Below are 13,654 nucleotides of genomic sequence, written 5' to 3' on the forward strand. Positions count from 1 at the left end.
GTACGTGGATTTTTCCAAAGTATTTGATAAAGTCCCTCATGATCTAGCACTGAGAAAACTCAACGTTTTAGGCTTTCCTGATTGGCTTATCTCTTGGCTACGCTCATACCTGCATGGTAGATCTGCATATGTTAAATTGAAATCCGTAGAGTCAACTCGTTTTTCGACACCTTCAGGCGTTCCGCAAGGTAGCCATCTCGGACCGTTGATATTTATATTATTCGTCAATGATCTGAGCCACCGAATCAGTTCTCATCACCTCATGTACGCTGACGACCTAAAGATCTACCGGATCATAAGTTCACTAGTAGACTGTGCCGCTCTGCAACAGGACATCGACGTTGTAGCTTCTTGGTGCGTATCAAACGGAATGGAACTGAATGCAACCAAATGTAAAGTCATCAGCTTCAGCAAATCGTATTCACAGTGGAACTTTGCGTACAGTGCAAACCGTATTGCGTTAGACCGTGTGACTTCTATCAAGGACCTAGGAGTAATAATGGACTGCAAATTAAGTTTTAATGAGCACGTGGCATCCACAACCGCTAAGGCTTTTGCGGTACTCGGGTTCATTCGTCGAAATTCTTCAGAATTCCATGACGTGTACGCTCTTAAAACTGTTTATTGCTCGCTTGTCCGAAGTATACTCGAGTATGCAGTTCAGATCTGGGCTCCATTTCACGAAACTCAAATTGGACGTATCGAACGGGTTCAACGGTGCTTCGTTCGTTATGCCTTACGTCGACTACCATGGTCTAACCCGCTACAGCTGCCTCCGTACAACGAACGATGCCAACTGATAAGGTTGGAGTCACTGCGCAAGCGTCGAGTGTATCTTCAACTGATGTATGCGTTCGATCTTTTGAGCAACCGAATTGACTGTCCTGAGCTGCTTCAGCAAGCTCAATTTTTCGTACCGGCACGACGAACGCGTCAGCGATCTCTCTTCAGGGCTGCTCGACATCGCACCGTGTTTGGACAAAACCATCCGCTTGAACGGTGCTTCAATACACTCAACGAAGTCGATGTTTTTGATTTTAATGTAAGTAGGGATCGATTTAGAAATTTTATTAGAATTAATTTAGTATAAGCAATAATCAGTCTGTACAGTATTTCTGAAGACGGTGACAAATAAATAAAAATAAATATACCCAGAAAACAGTTTCCGTCGATTGAGTCTGGGAAGGATTCGAGAGTCGTTGTGAATCCTAATGCAAATTTTTGTGCTTTATGACGAGTCTCGGAATCTTTTTTGTCTCAGAAGACTGTTTCCTGGGCTTCCCACTATTCGGTTAATTTTAACAAATGCCTACACTATACAAATACAAATTTAATTCAAATATGAAATAATTAGTAGTATCTCGCGTATTCAATTTGCTAATACATAGTTCTCAACATTTGATGTGCTCTCGTGATTCAATTTTCTCTATAATTTTCAATATCAATTTAAAATAACTAAGAAACTAATAGTGGGAAGTGCAGCAGTTAACAGTGCTTGCTTATAGATTCGAAGCTAACGTGTGGTCAAGACGAAATCGACAAAAACTGAGTACTTCGACTTTGACTAACGTAGACTATTTATGACAAATTAGATATTTTTACATTTTTCGACTGAGTGTATGAAAGGTTTTCTTTAAGCTGATAGTGCTAGGGATGTGGACAAAAGACAACTTTCAAAGATAATAAAAACAATACTAAAATGAGGATCAACGAAAATGGACATAACAAACACATCGACTATCTAACAGATCAAAGGCACACCAAAGATTACTGAATTATATGGCACAGCATAAATATGAACAATAACATTCTTTAAACCTTGACATGACAAAAAAAAAACAAATACAAAATCGATTATATGACAAAACCGAAACTTTCACACCTTCTACCGTAACCTTCTGAGTCAGTACGCAACAGTGTCTTACTGGACGACATGTTCCGTGCACGGCTGGTGAACTGCTTCTGAAGGATTACGTTCTCTATCCTATTCAAAGGCCTTGTGAACTGTCGTTGTCCGCGCAAACGCTTCGTGCTCCTCAATATAGACGCGAGACGATTGCGCGCACAGTGATGGGAGAGGTTTCTACGTCCCTCGGCATGCCGCTAGAAACCTTAAAAAAGCTCTTAAATAAGACTATGCAATTGAAGCCTCCTAATGTTCCTTCGGGATTCTCTCCAAGAATTCCATTGGGAATTCCTCTAGAAGTTTCATTGGCAGTTTCATCATGAATTCTTCAAAGTATTAGGAGTTTGTCAATTTTCCTGAAAACTACAAGTGCATGAAAATTGACCCATTCTCAACCCCTTCGAGGGGATGAGAATGGGTCAAGGGAACCGAATTTGTTCTGCATTGACAACAAAGCAAGTAAATGAAGTTCTGGTCCAGCTTGATACTACTGACCATTAACAAATTATATGATGGCTATGAGTTTGAGATTCTAAAAAGTATCAATCCTCCTAAAAGTGTGATATTTCATCGATCCCTAAAAATGGCATTTTAAAAAGGCTTAATTTTCAAGCTTTTTTCGATGATTTATAAAGAATTAACTGATTTCTCTAGAAACCTCTTTTTGCCAGGAACCACTGGCAATTAAGGTACACCGGGGCAAGTTGAAACGGGTGGGGCAAGATGAAACACGAAGTTTCGAAATAGATTTCAATACAATTTGGAAATGTATCCTTCGCTAAAAGATGGTTTCAATCAAAAACTATGTGTAGTGGCGATCAAACATTTGTTATCATTAGAAAACATCACGTTAACCCACTGTTTCATCTTGCCCCACTCGTTTCAACTTGCCCCGGTGTACCTTACGAGGATTACACCATAAAATTATTGAATCAATATTGGGAATATTTGATGAGATATTTCAGATAATGTTTTGACCCAATCTTACCCCTCTGACCCATTGTCACCCCCAAAGACGATACTGACAATTCCTGCAGAAATTAAATTAAGAATTCCTCCAGGAGCCTCCACCGGATTTCTTCCTGGTGTTCTATCAGAATTTCCTCCATGATTTCTTTCGGGAATTCTTCCAAGAGTTCTATCGGTGATCCTCCAGTAATCCCTCCCCGAATTTCATTGGAAATTCATTCAGAAATTCCTTTAGGATCCTATCTAAAAGTTTCATTCAGAATTCCTCAAGAAGTTCTTCGAGGGGTTCCTTCGAGAATACTCCCAAGTGTTTTTTTTTTTCCGAAAATTAATACAGCAGTTTTATTAGCAATCTCTCTAGCAGTTTTATTGGGAATTCCTTCAGGAGATTCAATGGAAATCCTTTCAGGAGTTCCATTTGCAATTCGTTCAAGAGTTTCAACGGAAATTCCCTCAAGAGTTCTGCAGTTTTTCCATGAGTTTTTTTAGAAATAATTTCTTCAGGACTCTCTCCAAGGACTCTCTCCATAACTTCTTTCGGGTATTTCTGCAAGAGTTCCTTAGGGCTTCTAGGAGAGTTTCAGGAATGTTTCAGAGGAAATTCAAGAATTTTCAGTGGGTTGCAGGAGGGTTTACAGAGGATTCATGAGGAAATGAAAGAGCTTTCAAGGAAGTTTCAAGGGTTTTCACAGGGGTTTCTAGGCGTTTCTGGGTTCTAGGTGATCAAGAATATATTGTCTGAAATGCCATTGAAACCCATTAATATCCCTAAAACGCTCCTGATACTCTCTAAAGCCCGCTGGAAACGTCCCTGAAACCACATGGAACGCCTTTGAAACCTCCATCACCTCTAAACCTAGCTCTAAACCACCTAGAAGCCCCTGGACTGCTCCTGGCTTGGAACAGCTTGGAACGTCACTAAAACTCCATGGAACGCCCCTGAAACCCCTTTTAATCCCTGGAACTCTTCTGAAATCCCATGAAACCCACTGGAACACCCCGAAACATCCCTGAAACCCCTCGGAACATCTCTGGAACGCCTAAAGGGCCACAAAAATCTCTTGGACCATCTCTATTTTTTTTTTTCTAGAACACCCTTGAAGCCCATTGAAAACCCCTGGAACGCTCTCAAAACCACAAACGCATGGGACGTTCCTGAAATCCCATGGAACAAGAGTTCACATAAATGTGACAGTTAGCCTCCCACCAAATTGTCTCATGCTGTTGGCATCTAAGGGGAAAAACAACTTCTTGGTAACGAAGAAACTCAACAACTTTTTTCAGCACACAACTCATGCGTCTGGTTGGTCTATAGGATACGACAAGGGACTCTCAATGCAAAGGGATTTCAAATCTCGTTCGTTTATAATGTTTCCATCGTGAAATTTTCAGCGCATGAGACGAAGCTCATGAGGCACATCTTTAAAATAAAATTGAGGCAGACAACATTGAGGCTCAAAATTTACAGTGCTCCTGGGAGCTCGCTTGCAATGCAGCTCCCGTACACGAGACTACAGCACGTGGACATAAATACTACTGCCAGGAACACCCCTGGAAGGTTCCTCTCCCATGGAAGACCCCTGAAACTCCCTGAAACACCTCTAAAACCCTTGGAAAACTGAAACCCACCGGAACACACTGGAATGGCCCTAAAACCCCATGGAACGCTCATGAAACCCCCTGGAACACTCCTGAAACTGCTTGGAATGCCCATGAAACCCCAAAAAACACCCTTGAAACCCTTGAAACACATCTGGAGCGCCCTAATCACCTGGAATACACATGAACCCCACTGGAGCACCATGAAACGCCCCTGAATTCAACTGGAACATCCCTGGGACGCCTCTTAATCCCCCTGCAACCCCATGGAACGCCCATAGAACCATTAAACTCCCTGGAATAAACCTGAAACCCCTTAAAGACCCGTGTAACACTCCTGAAATCCACCGGAACAACATGGAACGCCCCTAAAACCCCATGGAATGCCCCTAGATCCTCCTGGAACACCTCTGAAACTACCTGGAATGCCCCTGAAAACCCTTTAAAACCTGAATCCCCAGAAACTCGCTTAGAACACCCTGATACACCCCTGAAACCCCATGAAATGCTCCTAAACTCCCCTGAAAAACTCCTGAAGCCCCATGGAACACCCCTAGAATGCCTCTAAAACCTAGAATATCAATTGAACGCGCATGACATCCACTGGAAGTGTTGTTCAACACTGGGCGTATTACCATATACAAATTCGATGAAAAAATATTCAAAAGATAAATACATAATAATAACTTGACGCAAATTGTGATTGAACATAGAATCCACATCCAGTAATGCCTCAAAACTCCTCAGAAATCTTCCTGGAACATCCCTTGAAGTTTAAGGGAGTTTCACTGATACCCCTCAAAACGCCTCGGAACGACTTGAAACTCGTCTGGTAGAGACGAAGATTCTCTAGCTATATGTCCAAGGAAGTCGAGGAAATTTCCATGGACCAACCCAAAATAACGGGCTGCAAAACGGTGAGTCGAAAAGGAGAGCGTTCAACATAGCTCTGGTCCTCACAAGTTCCTACCTCATGCTTCCTCGGGTCAAGCGATGACAAAGACCGCCAGCTAAGAGTTGTGTGCTTAGCTGGTAATGCAGCCTGGGCACTGTTGTCCTTCTGACTACAGCTAGATTGAGGAGGTACGTCTCAAGCGTCTGTTCACCAAAGAAATGCGGCTCAAACAGCGTCTGTTCTGGCATCCAGCGGCTGAGTATAAAATGCTCCTCCACCGGAAGCTATACCTAAGTTGGCAGCCCCACCTCGGTAGATAGGGGAACTGATTCAACGACAACGACTTGTAGCGCGAAACAACGGACAAGAATTGGAACTTGGAATGTATTAACCCAAGTCCAGCAGGGTAAACTGGCACAACTAGCATGAGGCATGCCGTATGAAGCTTGAGATCCTAGGACTGAGCGAAGTCCGTTGGCCGAACTTTGGAGAACACAGATTGGCGTCGGGTCAAATTTTGCTATACTCTGGCCTACGAGGTGAATACGCTCCTCGCCACCGTGGAGTTGGTTTCCTACTCAGCGCTCACGCCCACGCTGCGCTCATCAAGTGGGAACCTATTGATGAGAGGATAATTGTAGCCAGATTAAACGGGTTCGAAACCTTACCATGATCCAATGTTACGCGCCAACCGATGCTGCCAAATTGCAAGATAAAGAGAATTTTTACAGTCAACTGAATGCTGTCGTGGACAAGATTGCGAACGGTGATATCTAGATTCTCATGGGCGACTTCAACGCGAAGGTTGGTTCCGACAACTCGGACTAAGTATGAGCACGTCATGGGACGCCATGGTCTCAAAGAAATGAGCGAAAACGGAGAGCTGTTTTCAGAGTTTTGTGGCAACAATGATATGGCGATTGGGGGATAGCTCTTTCCTCATCGACCAGTGCACAAAGTGACATGGGTTTCCCGTGATGGCGTCACGGAAAATCAAATCGACCACATCTGCATCAGCCGAAAATGGAGACGGATCCTTCTTGATGTGCGGAACAAACGTAGCGCTGACATTGCGTCCGACCATCATGTCCTAATCGGCGAGATCCGACTCCGCATTGCTTGGATCCATCGACAGGGGGAGGAAGCGTAGAAGATCAATGAAGCGCCATCAAGAACGCCTTCATTGTCACCGGCGAGAATAATTTGGGCGAGCTACGCACCCGGAGAAAGCAGTGGATCACAGATGATACATGGAGGAAGATAGAGGAGCGAAGGAACGTCAAAGCCGAAGCGATACAGAGAGCGAAAACACGAGAAGCCAAAGCCGTAGCCCGTCAGCGCTATTCCGCTCTCGAGAAGGAAGATGAATGCTACGATGCCCATGAAAGACACGTCTGGAAGTTACTGACCGACCCGGCTGACCAGTTGAAACGTTGGTTCGAGCACCTTGGAAACCTTTTTCAAGTGTCGGCTACGCCATCAACACCTCAGCATGATCCGCCAAGGGTTTGACGCATTACCCGTGTCAACTCCGAAGCTCCTTCAGTGCAGGAGATAGAAACAGCCATCCGTAGCATAAAATCGAACAGGGCCCCAGTGGTCGTTCGCATATCAGCTGAGATGCTCAAAGCTGACCCCGTAGTATCCGCATAACTACTGCATCAACTATTCTGCAATATATGGGAAACCGCGACATTTCCGGCTGACTGGATGCAAGGCGTCTTAGTGAAGGTACCCAAAAGGATGACCTGACTATATGCGATAATTGGCGGGGCATCATGTTACTGTGTATCGTCCTTAACCGGATACAGGAGAAGATTGGCGCAACTCTCCGACGGAAGCAAGCAGGATTCCGTGCCGGACGATTTTGTGTGGACCATATTGTCACGCTTCGTATCATTCTGGAGCAAATCAATGAATTCCAAGAGTCTCTCTGTCTGGTATTCATTGATTACGAAAAAGCTGTCGACCGTCTCAATCACGGAAACATGTGGGAAGCCCTCAGGCGCAAGGGTATCCCAGAGAAACTTAGCGGCCTCATTGAAGCACAGTACAGGGCATTTTCGTGCAGAGTACTGCACAACGGTGTTTTGTCCGATCCCATCCGGGTCGTTGCTGGAGTTAGGCAAGAATGTATATTATCGCCGCTACGGTTCCTCATCGTAATCGACGAGATCCTGGTTGGTGCGATTGACTGTGAACAAAATCGTGGATTGCTGTTGCAGCCCATTACCATGGAGCACCTACATAAATGTCTTCGAACTGGCTGATGACGTTGCTCTCCTAGCTCAACGGCGCTCTGATATGCAGAGCAAGCTCAATGATCTTGCCAATCGCTCCTCAGCGGCAGGTCTTACCATCAACGTCAACAAGACCAAATCGTTGGATGTAAACACGGTCATCCCCTTCCAGCTTTAAGGTAGCTGGGCGATCAGTGGAGAATGTTGAAAGCTTCCAATATCTTGGTAGCCAAATGGCGGCCGATGGCGGCACCAAGATCGACATAGGTGCACAGATCAAGAAGGCGAGGGCTGCTTTTGCGAGTTTAAGAAATGTATGGACATACAACCAGATCAGTCGCCGCGCCAAAATCCGAATTTTTAACTCGAACGGGAAATCTGTGCTGCTATACGTCAGTGAAACCTGGTGTGTATCAGTGGAGAACACGCAACAGCTGCAGGTCTTCATCAATAGATGCCTGTGGTATATAATTCGTGCATGGTGGCCTCACAATTGGATCTCCAACGTGGAGCTCCATCGTCGATGTCATCAAAAGCCGATAGCGACCGAAATTCGGGAGCGAAAGTGGAGGTGGGTCGTCCACACTCTACGCAGGGGCGGAAACGAAATCTGCAAGCAAGCATTAGATAGCAGGACATCGCAGCAGAGGCAGACCCAGAGGCTTGGGCGTGATGATCGACGATAAGCTTACCTTCGGTAGCCACGTCGATTATGCCTGTAAAAGAGCCTCCACAGCTATTGCGGCACTGTCCCGGATGATGTCCAATAGCTCAGCGGTGTATGCCAGTAAGCGCAAGCTTCTGGCTAGTGTTGCTACGTCCATACTTAGGTATGGCGGCCCGGCGTGGGGTACCGCGCTAAGTACTGAATGCTACCGACGGAAGCTGGAAAGTACTTACAGGCTTATGTGTCTGAGGGTTGCAAGCGCGTACCGTACCGTGTCACACGACGCTCTCTGTGTCATTACTGGTATGGTGCCCATCAGCATTCTTATCAGTGAGGATATGGAGTGCTTCGAAATGCGCGGCACAAGAGGCGTACGCAAGACTGTCAGGATGGCCTCTATGGTCAAATGGCAGCGCGCGTGGGACAGTTCCACCAAAGGAAGGTGGACCCATAGGTTGATACCGAGGGTAGATAGTTGGATTAATAGGCGCCATGGGGAAGTTTCATTCCACCTGACACAGGTCCTTACAGGTCATGGTTGCTTCCGACAGTATCTACACCGTTTCGGGCATGCGGATTCTCCCGAATGCCCAGTGTGCAATGGTTTAGAGGAAACGGCGGAACACGTTTTGTTCGTGTGCCCGCGTTTTCGCACAATGCGTGACCGCATGCTTGCCACATGCGGGGAGGACACAACTCCGGACAACTTGGTCCAGAGAATGTGTAGGGATGAGATTAGCTGGAATGCCGTTTCAACGGCTATCACCCATATCGTCTGGGAGCTACAAAGGAGGTGGCGCGTGGACTCAGAGAATGGCTAGTCCAGATGCAGTACAAGAGGTGGTCCAGGGGTTCGAAGTCGGCTTCGTAGGTCATACCGGTGCCCTGCGGTCGAGATCGACCCTTACAGCGATTAAGTGGCCGCGGAGAGGAAGTCCCGGTAGCGGTGCTGTCGTGGCGTCAGTCTACTGGGTTGGATCTGAGCCCGCGGTTGGAAAGGGGTCCCCGGCAAGGGTCGGAGTAGGTGAGACCCTGCTGTCTGCAACCTACGGATGCAGCTGATAAGGCCTGAAGGGTAGTGATACCCTTGCCTTCAGCAGGTCAGATCAGGTTGCATGTGGGCATCAGTTCTTGATGTCCGCTCAGCAGTAGGGAGCGGGCGGGGTTGACCCTGCCCGCCTTCCGAGGACAAAGGGAGTGGCGAGGACCACTCGGGAAACTGGCTAAGCGCCAGCATGCTATCGTGATGGACTCTCCAGTGCGAGTCATCGATGTTCGTTGCTGCTAGGCTACGGCAGCTAACCTTGAGGGTGCGATATGCACTAGCCCCTCTCTGAAGCAATACCTTATTGGTGGTTCCGGAGAGACGTAGGGTTTGGCGACCATAGGAATGTGTTTTAGTGGGTCGAGGAGAGAGTAGTCCTGGCTTCTACCGGCATTGTAGAAGACGGCCTCATCCCCACACTACCCTAACCTTCCTGTTAGGGTGTCTGATGAGCAGATTTATCCCCCTATGGTTTAGAAGGAAAAAAAAAAAAAAAAAAAAAAAAAAAAGACCCAGAGGCTCATGGCGGCGCAGCCTCAACAACGAAGTCGACAGAAATTTGACCTGGCCGCAGGTCAAAGCGATGGCTGGCAATCGCCCAGAATGGAAATCTTTCAATTCGGCCCTCTGCACCACCGTGGGTGCCCAGGACTGAAAGTAAGTAAGTAAGTAACCCAGAATCACACCTGAGTGTTTCGGCATGGTATTTTATTCAACTCTACTGAAGTCCCGCCTTAAATCTCTCAGATCCCCATAGACTCCTGTCTGTCGATATCAACTGTAGATCATCGACGATAGAGTTCAGTACTAATCGTAATCATATACCGCAGGCATCTGTTAAAATTAAAACTTGCACCCAAGCCTTCTCCCGTTGAATGTTTTCCACTGATACGCACCAGGTTTCACTCGTGTACAAGCAGTAGAGATTTGACGTTTAAGTTGAAAAAATCGGAATTTCGGATTTCAGAAACGTGATGATCGTCATATTTGAATTGTCCCTTTGAATAAACATTTATCAGTCAAAGTTAAGCCACTGAACGATGACAGGGAAAAGAGAAGGTAAGAAGAAAAATGGTAATTTAAAGTGTCAAATTTGAATATTACAGTTTTCCTCAATTTTCGGATAGAAAAATCTAAACAATTGAATTTTCCAGCATATTTTATTTTAAACTTCTCGATCTCTTTCAATTAGCTATAGATACAGTTTCATGAGCAGATATAGAATTAGTTACATTTTTGTCTGTTTCCTTTCTCTAGTTTTTGTTTTCTCTCTGGTCAAACCACAATCTTTTAACTCATGGTAGTGAGCCCTTTGGGCTAACAATCTTCTCATTTATAGATCCCTATGTACTATAAAATTTCAAATTCTCATCTTAGCTAATTTGGGTTCCTTTTTTAGTTGCTTTTAGCAGTAGTGGATTTAATCTAAGACGTTTCTCTTAAAACTTAAATTGAAAAACTTGACTTAAATTTTTAGAATAGGAAAATTGCTCCACTACCTATTGTCTACCCCGTAGCAGGTCTACTTATGTTGTTTTATCTTTTTCTATCGTCGAAATCGGTTGGAAATTTATGTATTTACAGCTGTTGTGAGCAGTGGCGGAGCGCTTTTTAAAAGTATTTGCTGTTGTGTATAACTGATATATGCGTTTGTTGGCTTAAAATTTGTCTCGACTTTGCAGGTTCTAAGCTAGCGTGTTGGGTTAGCGCTTCGCTATCGGTGTGGTGTGTGTTTTTTGTAATTGGGAAGTATTCCGCCTTCATTTAATAGTTATTACATATCACAGCAGTTGAATTTTTTCTTCGTTTATAATAATTTAATTCATTTTTTATTATTTTAAGCTTTTGCTTGGGCGCGCATATTGCTGTTGGTAGGCTGTTTCTGATGTCTGATATTTGGTTGACGCAATTGCGAATAGATATTTTGACAAAAAATAACCTAACATCATTGAAGATGAAACATCTTTAACGTTCAAACCTTATTTTCGATTCAGACCTCAATAGCAAATGGATTCAAATTAGGATCAATTCGGACGTAAGCTGACTAGATATTCGGAGTTAAATGATGCAAACTTTTCCTAGAGTCCTTCTAAGCAATTGAGCACTTTGCGTTAAGCGTTTGCGAATTCAATTTGCTTCCGCATTTTTATTTTTTCAAATCTACCGTTCATTAAAAATATGATCCTTAGTTAAATCACAATTCTGCTCAAAGTGCCGATTCGGTGTGGCTGTGCCCTAGTAATCAGCAGTACTAATCTAGACCGCGATCGATCGAATCGAATTGATTTATTTTGCTATCCTATATGCACTTAGCGCGAATTAGAAAATTCGAGAAAAGTCACTTTTTTTGAAAAAGTTTTCTTCTGTTACAGTTAACAGACGATTTTACTACTGTTTAATTTGGCTCAATTGGGTGTGAGTTTTCTTTAAATCATTTCTATAAGCGAAGAATGGATAAATGTCTAGTTTTATATAGGGTTTTCAAATGGTGCTCTTTTGAATATTTTTTTTATTCTTCAAATCTTGTGTACAAATAAGTTACGGACTTGGACCTACAAATTTCGATGGTGTTGAATTTTGTTGCAGAGGATATGCTGACAACAGTTTCTGAGTTATAACTGAAAATCGAGTTTTACAATGTTTGAAAGTTTTCGCTTTACAAAAATTCAAATATCTTGTGATATATATAGTGAACCAATTTCAAATCTTTTGGCATTAATTAAAAGCTGAAAAATATCTTACAATGAGAATTAGACATAGGAAGTGAGCAACTTGGCTTAAAAATAGAACAAAAATCGATTTGAAGTCGTCAATTTCACAATGGATGATGGAATTAGCCATCAATTTTAGTTAATTACAAATAAACATTTTTACCTCCGCATCATATCCTCTGCAGTATATTGAAACAATTCTACCTTTTTTTTCAATTCACACACCTAATCGCACGTGACTGATTAACGGTTTTTATAGGTTTTCCTTTACAATTTTTAACTTGATGCAGGTATGTAGTAGGTATCTAATGGATGATGTGTTGTACTGTAGTTGTATTAGACCTGATCATTGACAAAAGAAAACGGCATTTGAATTTTGTCTATGACTTTTCATTTTCATAGACGTGCTATCGTGACGAATTTACCTGAAATCCCTGTCAGAATTCTTCTGGAATTCCTGTTAGGATTTCCCTGGAATTCCTTTTATTCCCCTGAAATCCTTGTCAAGATTTGTCCGGAATCCCTGTAAGGACTCCCCAGGAATACTTTTCAGAATTCCTCTGGGTCCCTTTCAAGATACTCCTGGAATCCCTGTCAGAATTCTCCTGGAATGCTTGTCAGGATTCTCATTGAAATCCCTATCTGGAGTCCCTGTCAGGATTTCCACTGGAATCCATGTCACAATTCCCTCTGAAATCCCTATCAGGGTTTCATCTGGAATACCTGTCAGGATTCCCACTTGAAACTCTGTCAGGATTCTCACTGGAACCCCTGTCAGTATTCCCGTTGGAATTCCCGTTAGGATTCCCGCTGGAATCTTGAATTCTGGCAAAAGTTGACACAGGGAGCCATTTTCATTATTGAATAAAATATACATTTCAATTGATTTTTAATGGTGATCACAGTAGATAATTTAGCATTTTTCGCACTGCAGCAATGTTTTCTTTTCGCGCACATTTGCTGCAATCGGTCGTAGATTTGTTCGGCACATCATACTGCTGTTCAAAGTTCTGAATAAAAATAGCAAATTCTTCTTTCTCTCGATAATGGAGTGATTTCATATTTTCCCTCTGCCGAACATAATTCTAAGCCAAATCCTTTGCAAACCATCTCAGTAAAAATGCTTTCCTCCGGGGATTACTCCAGCAATTCCCCTCCGGGGATTCCTCCAGCAATTCCCCTGGAGATTCCTCCAAGAAGAAGGATTTCCTGAAGAAATTTTCCGAAGAATTGCTGAAGCAATTCCCGGAGGTATTCCTAGAGAAATTCCATGAAGAAGTCCCAGGGGAATTCTCAGAGAAATTCCCAGAGGATTTCTTGAAAATATCCCGAACGATTTCCTGAAAAAGTTTTCGGAGGAATTTCAGGAGGAACCCCCGAAGGAATTTCCGGAGGATACCCTGGACGATTTCCCGAAGAAATTCCCAAAGCAATTATTCCTGGAGGATTTCCTGGAAAAATTCCCGGAGGAGTTCCTTGAGAAGTTCATGAAGGAATTCCTGAAAAATTATCAAAGCGATTCCTGGAGCAATACCCGAACCAATTCCCGGAAGAATTCATGGAGGAATTCCTGGAGAAATTCCCGGAGACATTCCAGGAATGATTCCTGTGGAAATTCTCAG

The sequence above is a fragment of the Aedes albopictus genome, chromosome 3 (genome assembly GCF_035046485.1).
Source record: "Aedes albopictus strain Foshan chromosome 3, AalbF5, whole genome shotgun sequence".
Classification (NCBI taxonomy): Eukaryota; Metazoa; Arthropoda; class Insecta; order Diptera; family Culicidae; genus Aedes; species Aedes albopictus.